Below are 10,780 nucleotides of genomic sequence, written 5' to 3'. Positions count from 1 at the left end.
TGCCACCCGCACGACCCAACCAGGGCCGGGGACAAACTGCAACCAAGTTACATGCCCTTAGTGGGAACTGAACCCGGGTCTCTCTGGACCGCAGACCAATGCTCTAACCGCTGAGCCAAACTGGCCAGGGCTGGTCATTTGATTTATATTGTGGCCAAGCTGTATTGTAATAGAAAGAGGGGGGGAGGAAGGGTTTCTTAGGGGCATTAGCAGTCGAGGGAAAGTGGTGGGAGTCCAGAGGGAAGCGTCCTTGCCCTTCTAGATGACCTTGGACCAGGATCTGGTATGGTCCGCCTGAGACCAGACTGAGGAACAGAGAATCTGGCTCAGGGCCTGCCTAAGACCAGACCGAGGATCTGGCTTGGAACTGCCTGAGACCAGACTGAGGAACAGAGAATCTGGCTTGGGCCTGCCTAAGACCAGATTCAACCTTGAGGGAAAAGGCTGGTAGTTTCCTATGCAGCCGAAACCGGAGTGCGAGGACCTGGCGCCAGGGTTTCTATCCGAGGACCCTCGTAGGGGAGATGTCTGTCACTTTACTGGAGACTGGTAACTTCCCCAAGATCTATTAGACTTACTGACTGCTGACCAATTACTGTCTGACTGCTGATGGCCCAGTGCTGACCAAGGAGAAGGGGCACCGAGGAGAAGGAGGGTGTTCAGGAAATCAGAGGAGAGGAAGAGGAAACGAACTTCGGGGGACAGGATTATGTGGTTAGCCCGGGAGAGCTGCTGCTTCCCACTGCTCCCGCAGCTACGAGTCCCAGAAGCTGGCCGAGAGGAGAGGTCTATCATCCCGTACCGGCCACCAAAATGTTAGGGTTTTGTTTAGGGCAGTGATGCGGGCTTATGAAAGAATTCACAACTGAGAGAAGAGAGAAAAGGGAGGCAATTTTATTTGTTTTTCCCCATAGACAGGGGAAGGGCCGAGTACCAGGGACACTGGGCAACAAAAGATAGGCGAATTGCCCTTTTATTGGAAGGGGCCATATTTTAAGTCACACAGATGCCAGGGGTTGGTGGCCTTGAGGAGTTTCGGTTTGTTGGCTCTTCAGGAGACAGTCTGGCCGATGCACCACGGGGTTTCTTATATCTTTCTTAGCCTATAAAATATGCTTGGGAAGAAGGACTTTCACCTGAAAGGGTTGCAAAGAATTCAAAAGAGGCTAAAAACAGTGGGGAAAGGGCCCAGCCTTGTCTATTTTACTGGCTGTGAAACTAGGCAATGAATGGGTCCAGGTTGCCTGTCACTACTTGAGCCAATTAAGCAGAAACAAGGTTGAATTGTTTATTCTGATGTTGCCGTCAGTATGAGAGAGCAGTGGGTCATCCCTTAAAATCTGCTCTGCCCCACCCCCACTTGCCAGCTGCTTAAAAATTTTTTTCTTTATTGATTTTAGAGAGAGAGGAAGAAAGAGGGAGAGAGAGAAACATCGGTGAAAGAACATCAATTGGCCGCCTCCTGCATGCCCCCCTATAGGGATTTGGCCCACAACCTGGGCATGTACCTTGACCAGGAATTGAACCGGTGACCTCTTGGTGAGAAAAGGCAGTTAGGCAAAAAGGAAGGGAAAAAATGGATAAAATGGTTACAGGCAAGAGGGGACAAATGTGAGCTGGGGGCTGCAGGGCTGGTCATCAGTGAGTCACAGTCATGGGTCCAGTGTTCCAATAATCAGGTTGTTAATCTTTTCATGATGTCAGGTGGCCCCCTTGTCCTCAAATTAGGAGAATGGACAGCATTCCCGAGGTAACCTCGCGAGGCGCACACGTCCCAGCCAGGTCAGAACGGGCTTTTCCTCAGTCAGAACAAAGCGATTACAACCAACACAGTTTTCTAACTATGGCTAGTGCCCCACTATGATCAGTTTTCTTTTTTTTTTTCTGGTGGTATGTGCCCCTAGTGGGAACTGAACCCGGGACTCTCTGGTCCGCAGGCTGACGCTCAACCACTGAGCCAAACTGGTCAGGGCTGATTAGTTTTCTTACTCTTCTAATATTTTCTATTAATTCTGATATTCTTTTCTGCCCCATTCAGTTGGGTAGAAAGGTAGTTTGAAGTTGCAGACACTGAACTAGGCTACTTAAGTAGACTCCATTCTGACCAGCTGTTGCTGCACATACTCACCCTGGCGGTTTCTAAAAAAACCTGAGACTAAAATTCAGAGGAACCATAAAGATAGGGGGATTAATGATGGCCTTGGGAAATTCAGAGGAACCATAAAGAGAAAGAGATTAATGATTGTCCTAACCCTGACCTCTGTAACAGCTCCTCTCACCCCCTGTCCTCTCAGTTTCTCTCTTAATGGCACCAAAAGTGGCACCAGGAGAATGTAGGTTTAGTCTTTATAAGCAGCCTGCAAGAATGTTCGAGGCTGCTAATTTGGGACGCCCCATGCCCCTGAAGCCCGCTGGTGAATAAAGCACTCCTCTCTTCTTCAACTGGGTTGTGCATCTCTGATTGTCTCGCTGGCTCGTCATGACAACACTAGCCATCTCCGTGTTTAATTACCAGGTGCTCTCATTAATTGTGGAAAAATAATAAAGAAAACAAACAAAAGTTCTGTTTTTGTCCTTACAATGATTCTCTTACTCTTTCTCCCTCTCTCTAAGTCATATCCTTCAGTGAAGATTTAAAAAAAAAATCAACACCATCATGGGAGAGATATGAATGCTGTGGCGGGGGTGTGGACTCAAAGGTGTTAGGGACTGAGGAGATATAAATGAAGCCGAACACCTGGACAAGTCTCCCTCTTGTCCACTCCCAGCACCCATTGGTCCCCAGGTCCTGTTCATTCACACTGAGAAACCAGCCTCTCTGTCTCCCCTTTCAGTGCTCTGGCCTCTCCCTTTCCCCTCCACTCCGTAGCTCCCTATTGCCCTCAGAACAAAATCAATCTGGTAACATGAAGCCAGCTCAGATACCCTGCTTCTTCTCCCCGCACCCCTCCTCATCCCCATACTCAGTGTGATGACAAAGACTCTGGACTTAGACGTGCTGGAGCAGTTTGAATTCTGACCTTGCTGTTGACCTGCTAAGTCTGGGCATCTCTATCACTTTAACTTCAGTTCCCTATTAATGCAAATGGGTGTGTGTTTGAGGAAGTGGATGGTTCTGGGTGTGTAAAAGCACTGCCCTTGATGGGAGGCATTATCTGGGTGACTGCCAGCTCTGAGGGACCCCAGCCTGGGGTTGCTGGTGGAGGCCATGTTTGATGTAGGGAAAGAGGCACCCAGATTGGCCGTTAATGGGCAAAGTGAAAACACACTTGAAGTGTGCAAGGACTACAAGGAGCCCACAGATTTCATCTATTGGGGAGAAGGGTCAACCCCAGAAAGCAAATAGCAGCTTTGTGTCCTCAAGGGGCCTGGTCACACATTAACATCTGGTCCCCACCCCAGCCCACCCAGCCACTGCCATCTGCACGAAGGTGCGGGGTGTTTGCTGACTTCACTCCTTGCTTAAACATTTATTTTAAAGACAAGACAAAGCCAGAGTTCCCTTGTCCTTTTGTCGGGGTCAGAGCCTGAAGCTGGGGCAGAGGAGGAAAGGCGCATGTACAGGGCTGCATGCAGCTGGACTTGAGGGTTTCTCTCCAAGCCTGAGGCCTGGGGCCAGGAGTCCTGCAGCGGGAGGGCACGCACTGCTCAGAGCATGGGCCCTTGACTCAGATTCTCCAGCCTTCACCACAGAAAGAAATGGAGCACTGATACATACTAGAACGTGGATGAACCTTGAAAACATCCTGCTCAGTGAAAGAAGCCAGACATGGAAGGTTACATAGTACGTGATTCCATTTATATGAAAAGCCCAGAATAGGCAAATCCACAAAGACAAAAAGTGGGTTAGTGATTGCCAGGTGTTGCGGAAGGGAATGGGGAGTGACTGCTAATGTAGGTGGGGTGAAAATATTTTGGAACTAGATAGATGTGATGGTTTACAACATTGTGAATGTATTAATACTGAATTGTATAGTTTATTTTTTTCTGAATTGTACACTTTAATTGGTTTATTTATTATTTTATTTTATTTTTATTTTTTTATCCTCACCCGAGGATATTTTTCCATTTTTTGTACAGATAGAGTGGGAGGGAGAGAGAGGAAGGGAGAGAGAGAGAGAAACATCAACGTGAAGGGACACATCGAGTGGCTGCCACCCACACGACCAACCAGGGCCGGGGACAAACTGCAACCGAGGTACGTGCCCTTAGCGGGAACCGAACCCGGGTCTCTCCAGACCGCAGGCTGACGCTCTTACCGCTGAGCCAAACTGGCCAGGGCTAATTGGTTTATTTAATGTTGTGTCAATTTCACCTCAATAAACTAATAAATAAATTAATAAATAATCTTAAAAAAAAAAAAAAAAAAGAATCCCAGCCCTGGCCAGTTTGGCTCAGCAGTTAGAGCGTTGGCCCATGGACCAATAGGTCTCCGGTTCAGTTCTGGTCAAGGGCACGTACCTTGGTTGTGATTCGTCCCCAGCCCTGGTCAGGTCATGCGGGAGGCAACCAGTTGATGTGGCTCTATCACGTCGATGTTTTCTCTCTCTCTCCCTTCCTCCCACTCTATCTGACGATAAATGGAAAAATATCCTCGGGTGAGGATTAAATAAATAAAATAAAATAAAATTAGCAAAACTAAATGGGACACCATCCTGCTGGTTTGGCTCAGTGATTAGATTGTCGGCCTGCAGACCAGAGAGTCCTAGGTTTGGTTCTCCCTAAGGGCATGTACCTCGGTTGCAGTTCGTCCCCAGCCTCGGTTGGGGTTGTGCTGGTGGCAGCCACTCGATGTGTCTCTCTCACATCTATGTTTCTCTCTCTCTCTTTCTCCCTACCACTTTATCTGAAGATAAATGCAAAAATGTCCTCTGGTGAGGATAACAAAACAAAACAAAACTAAACTAAATGGGACACCTATATTGATTGAGATCCTGAGGCTTCCAAATGTTTTCAATACTGCTGGTCAGGTGGCTGTCCAGAAAGCACTGTCAGATAAGCTAGTTCCTCCTGCTCTTTTGGTTAGTGTTGTTGGGTACTGGCTCTGCAGAAGAGTTTCAGACTTTGAACAGGCAACGTTGGCCAACTGCACCATAGCAACTCGCAGAAATGCCCTGTTTGTTAGTCCTTATAGTAGGCCCTATATTAGCTATATACTGTTGCATAAGAAATGACCCCCAAACAACAGCTAAAAACATAATGTGTCAGTGAGATAATCAGAGATGCACAGCTATTGTAAATGAGAGGAGCACTTAATTCAGCTGCTGGGGCATAGTTTCCCAAACCACAGCAGCGAGTATTCTTGCAGCCCACTTTTAAAGGCAAAGACTACATTCTCTTGGTGCCACTTTTGGCACCATTTTTTTTTTTTTTTTTTTTTATCCTCACCCGAGGACATTTTCCCATTTTTTTGTTCAGGTAGAGTGGGAGGGAGAGAGAGGAACAGAGAAAGAGAGAAACATCGATGTGAAAGGGACACATCGAGTGGCTGCCACCCGCATGACCGACCAGGGCCGGGGACAAACTGCAACTGAGGTACGTGCCCTTAGCGGGAACCGAACCAGGGTCTCTCAGGACCGCAGGTCGACGCTGTAACCGCTGAGCCAAACCGGCCAGGGCCACTTTTGGTACCATTAAGAGGGGGGAACTGATACAAAAGGAGGCGAGAGGAGCTGTTACAGAGGTCAGGGCAATTATTAAGCACAGTATCTTTATGGTTTTGCTGGGTTTCCTGAGGCTATTACTAATTCCTTTATCTGTATGGTTCCAGTTCCCTAAGGCTGTGCTGTTTAGATGAATCAGGGTATGTACGTGCAGTAACTGCTGGTCAGAATGGAGTTACTTAAATTAAGTAGTCTAGTTCACAACAAACATTTATTTCATGGTTTCTGTGTGTCAAGAATCTGGGAGTGGCTTAGCTGGGTACATATGGTGTAATGTGTCTTTTGAGATCACCATTGAGGTTTTGGCTGAGGCTATGGTCAGCTCAAGGCTCAACTGGGGCTGAAGTATCCAATTCCACATTCACTCGCTTCACAGGGCTGCATACCAGCTGGCTTCCACCAGCATGAGTGATCCGAGAGAGAGGAATACCTAAGACAGTAGCCACAGTCTGGTTTTTTTTTTTTTTTTTTTTTTTTAAGCTTAAATACATTTTTTAATGTAACAAGAAATCTAGAACTAGGCAGCTACAGGTTTCCTTTCACCTGCTCCATGATGCCTCAGATCTTTTTTCTTTTTGATTCCACCATTTCCATGTTCTCTTTATCCCCAGGCTTGTTGCCTTCTGATTGCAAATTGACTGCCACACCTCCACGTGTCACATCCACATTCACAGCAGAAAGAATGGGAAGCCAGCTGCATCTCCCTTTTATCAAGATGGGAAAAGCTTTCCTAGAAATCCCACAGCTACTGCAAACATAGACACCCCTCCTTGCAAAGGAAGCTGGGAAGTTTGAAGGTAGGAAACCACAGTCTTTCAAACCTAATCTTGGAATTGCAGTCTCATCACTTCTGCTGTGTGATATTCATTAAAAGCAAGTTGGGCCCTGGCCGGTTTGGTTCAGCAGTTAGAGCCTCAGCCCTGGCCGGTTTGGCTCAGCGGTTAGAGCGTCGGCCTGCGGTCCCGAGAGACCCAGGTTCGGTTCCCCCTAAGGGCATGTACCTCGGTTGCAGTTTGTCCCCGGCCCTGGTTGGTCGTGCGGGTGGCAGCCACTCGATGTGTCCCTTTCACATCGATGTTTCTCTCTCTCTCCCTCCCACTCTATCTGAACAAAAAATGGAAAAATGTCCGCTGGTGATGATAAATGAATAAATAAATAAATAAATAAATAAAATAAAAGCAAGTTGGTAAATCCAGCCCAGGTTAAAGGGGAGGGGATTAACACAAGAGGTGAATAGTGAGAGGTAGAGGTAGGGTATCACCGGAGACCATTTTGAAGGCTACCCCTCACAGGTCCCAAAGCCAGGAGCCTAGATAACTAAATCCAGGCAAGGAAAACATGCCCCAAATCCAGCTGGGGGTTTGTACTAGAGATCCAGGTGGCTTCCCCCCCCCTTTTTTTTTCTGATCATAGACTCGTCTACTTGACCTATAGCAGTATATTGTGTAGCAGAAGGTATTTGCCATAGCACAGACTCCCCCATGTCTGGCTAGGAGGAAATCAATACTGACCAATGAATCTATTTATTTATTTATTTACTATTTAATTTTTTCGACAAAATAAATTAGAGCCCTGGCCGGTTTGGCTCAGCGGTTAGAGCGTCGGCCTGCGGTCCTGAGAGACCCGGGTTCGGTTCCCGCTAAGGGCGCGTACCTCGGTTGCAGTTTGTCCCCGGCCCTGGTTGGTTGTGCGGGTGGCAGCCACTCGATGTGTCCCTTTCACATCGGTGTTTCTCTCTCTCTCTCTCTGTGCCTCTCTCTCTCTCCCACTCTACCTGAACAAAAAAATGGAAAAATGTCCTCGGGTGAGGATAAAAAAACAAAAAAAAAAAAAAAACAAAATAAATTAGAGGTTTATAAAAGGTGGGTGGCTGGGGGGTCAGAGGCCATTGGCACTGCTGCACTGGACCAGTGGCACCTTGCTCAGCTCCACCTTGGGTGAGCGGGCCCTGTTCTTCATCTTGGGCACCTGCTGTGCCAGCTGCTGGGCCTCACAGTAGGCATCGTGCAGCTCCTTCTTCCACTGCACCAGCTCTGGGTCACCGTCGCACTGCAGAACAAACTGTTTACCACCACGGACCTTGAGAAGGAGGCACTTTTGCTCCTTGATCTGCATCTCCTCCACCGACTGGATTTCCTCCATGGTCAGCAGGCTCTGCGGGGCCTCGCCCTCACCCCGCCACTCCAGCCGGTTGGGGAACAGGTAGAAGTACCGCCACTGCCACTGGGTCAGGAAGGGGTTGCCCATCTTGGACATGTAGCCGTGCATGATGCAGTCCTTGCCCAGAACATAGTCTGACCAATGAATTTAAATGGGTCTGTGGGACTTCCAGAGCAGAACCTGTGTCCTCATAGGAAACAGTAACATAGAAAGGCACAGACTCAAATGGAAACACAACATTGTTTACTGCAGTGGGAGTGAGCCAAACACTGGTCCCTTAAGGGGAGAGATTTTCTGAATGGAGTTAAGCAGTTCCTGCAAAGCAGGCAGGGGTGTCTCTAAGGGGAACATATTGGTTATTATGGCAAGGAGAACCTAAATATTTGTTTCCACTCTTGATGGGCTGGGCTTGCTGATAGGGTTGTAATGATCTCAGCAGAAAGTCATTTTGTTGACCTGAGATCAAGATCCAGTTGTTACAAGATAAAGTTTGGGATTAAGTGAGAGAAATGTACCTAGTGAGAGGGTCTATAGAAGGAAATCTACTGCAGACCTTAGTTTCTACTACATTCTGTGGTAACATAGTTCCTGTTGGCTTAAAACAACAGAGACTTATTTTGATTTCCCTGTGTATGAGATCAAGTTGTCAGCAGGTTGGTTCATTCTGATTGCTGGAAGAATCCAGCTGTAGGGTGGGAGGAGGTCTGTGCCCCCCCTGTACCCCCAGCATCACAGCCAGCAAAGGAGGATTCTCATTTTTCTCATCTCTTCTGCCTGAAGCTAGAGAAAGTTCTCTGCTTTAGACTGGGCACTTCAGAAAAATCCAAGATAATTTTTTTTTTTTTTTTTTGCATTTATCTTCAGATAGAGCAGGAGGGACAGAGGGAGGAAGAGAGCGAGAGAAACATCTATGTGAGAGAGACACATTGAGTGGTTGCCACCCACACGACCCCTGGGGCTGGGGACAAGTTGCAACCGAGGTACGTGCCCTTAGCGGGAACCGAACCTGGGACTCTCTGATCTGCAGACCAACGCCCTAACAGCTGAACCAAACTGGCCAGGGCGGTAATCTCTATTTTTTTAAAGTGCAAAAGGTTGAAGGGATTGAAAAGTACAGATCAGTAGTTACAAAATAGTTATGAGATGTAAAGTACAGCATAGAAAATATAGTCAATAATGTTGTTAATAACTATGTATGGTACCAGGTGGGTACTGGAAATATTGGGGGGGAACTTTGTAAAGTATGATCTAACCATTATGCTGTACACTGAAATGAATACAAAATAATATTGAATGTAAACTTTAATTAAAAAAATTTTTTTTCTTTATTGATTTTGATAGAGAGAGGAAGGGAGAGATAGAGACAGAAACATCAGTGAGAGAGAACATTGATTGGCCGCCTCCTGCATGCCCCCCACTGGAGATCAGGCCCACAACCTAGGCATGTGTCCTGACTGGAAATCGAAATGGCAACCTCTTGGTGCATTGGTCGACACTTAACCATGGAGCCACATCGGCTGGGCTAAAATGTAATTTTAAAAATTATTTAAAAATTAAAAAAATAAAAGTCCATAACCTTAATTATATCTGCACAATCTCTTTTGCCATATAAAGTAAGCTGTTAGGATCCAGAGTTCAGAGTGTGGACATCTTTGGGGGCTTAGACAATACTCTTGTTTTTTGTTTTTGTTTTGTGGTATGTGCCCCTAGCGGGAACCAAACCCGGGACTCTCTGGTCCACAGGCCAACACTCCAACCGCTGAGCCAAACTGGCCAGGGCAATACTCTTGTTTTTGTCTGTGGTTAGACATGGTTATGGAGGGGTCTTGTTTTTGTCTTGCTCCATCCTGGCCGGAGTGGCCTTGTCTGATGTTAATGTTCTATGAAAGTATGTTCAACAAGAGGAAACTGAAAGAGTTAGTAATGTTTTAAAGGGTAAAGGTAAAAGTTTGCAAAAGGCGGAAACTGGAAATTGTGTTGCTCGCATGACCTTGGCTCAGCCTTTTTTTGGGGGGATACATGCCCCTGGCGGGAACCGAACCCGGGACTCCTGCTCCACAGGCTGATGCTCCAACCACTCCAACCGCTCCAACTGCTGAGCCAAAATGACCAGGGAAACTCAGCCTTTTGTTGAGTACAGGTAAGGTTTATCTGGATTGTCCACAAGGCAATGGATAACCCAGCAGATGTCTGACGAGGTACCAGACCAGCCCTACTTTAAGGTGGACAATGGGCCAGATAAAGTACATCAGCAGGAACTGTCAGAAGCTAAAAGTAGGATATATAACTGACACCCAACCCTAATTTGAGGCTGAATCCTTCTCGGCTCAGCCCGCCTGCACCCAGGCGTATGCAATAAAGCCATTTTGCTCTACATTGGCCTTGCGTTGTGGATGCGATCTCCCACCAGCTCAGACCTTCTTTTTGGTGTCAAAACCTGGGAGGTCTGTGAGGATCCTGCATAGGGAGCAACTGTAGGCCCTCGGAGTCCTGTGGGCCTCCTGTCAGAGTGGGATGGATCACATCCTCAGCCGGATACCGGACTGTAAGAACAAGGTGGAACGAGGCAGTCAGAGTCTCCAGAAGTGCAGGTTTATTGGGAATCAGCCTGCCGGACTACCTCTAAGGAGAGAGTAGCAACCGGCTTGTACATACTAGGGATTTTTTAACTCAAAAATCTGGGGGGTGGTCGTTCAGCCGAGGAGACGTGGTCGTCTTTGATTGGTCGGGGCTGGGTCTCCCAAGTTCTTGATTGGTCGGGGGCTGGGGTCTCCTGAAACTTGTTTTTCTTGTCGAGCGACAGTTTGCAGTTTTGGGTGGGTTTGGGTGGTTCCATCATTGCTTCTGCCTGACTGGAGAGATGGGTTTTGGTTTTCTGGAATGAGAGGCTTAGGGAAAGGTTAAAGGATAAGAGTGATGGGTTTTGGTTTCTTGGAATGAGAGGCTTAGGGCAGTAA

The sequence above is a fragment of the Molossus molossus genome, unplaced genomic scaffold (genome assembly GCF_014108415.1).
Source record: "Molossus molossus isolate mMolMol1 unplaced genomic scaffold, mMolMol1.p scaffold_m16_p_4, whole genome shotgun sequence".
NCBI classification, from domain to species: domain Eukaryota; kingdom Metazoa; phylum Chordata; class Mammalia; order Chiroptera; family Molossidae; genus Molossus; species Molossus molossus.
Note: the sequence above shows the minus strand (reverse complement) of the source record.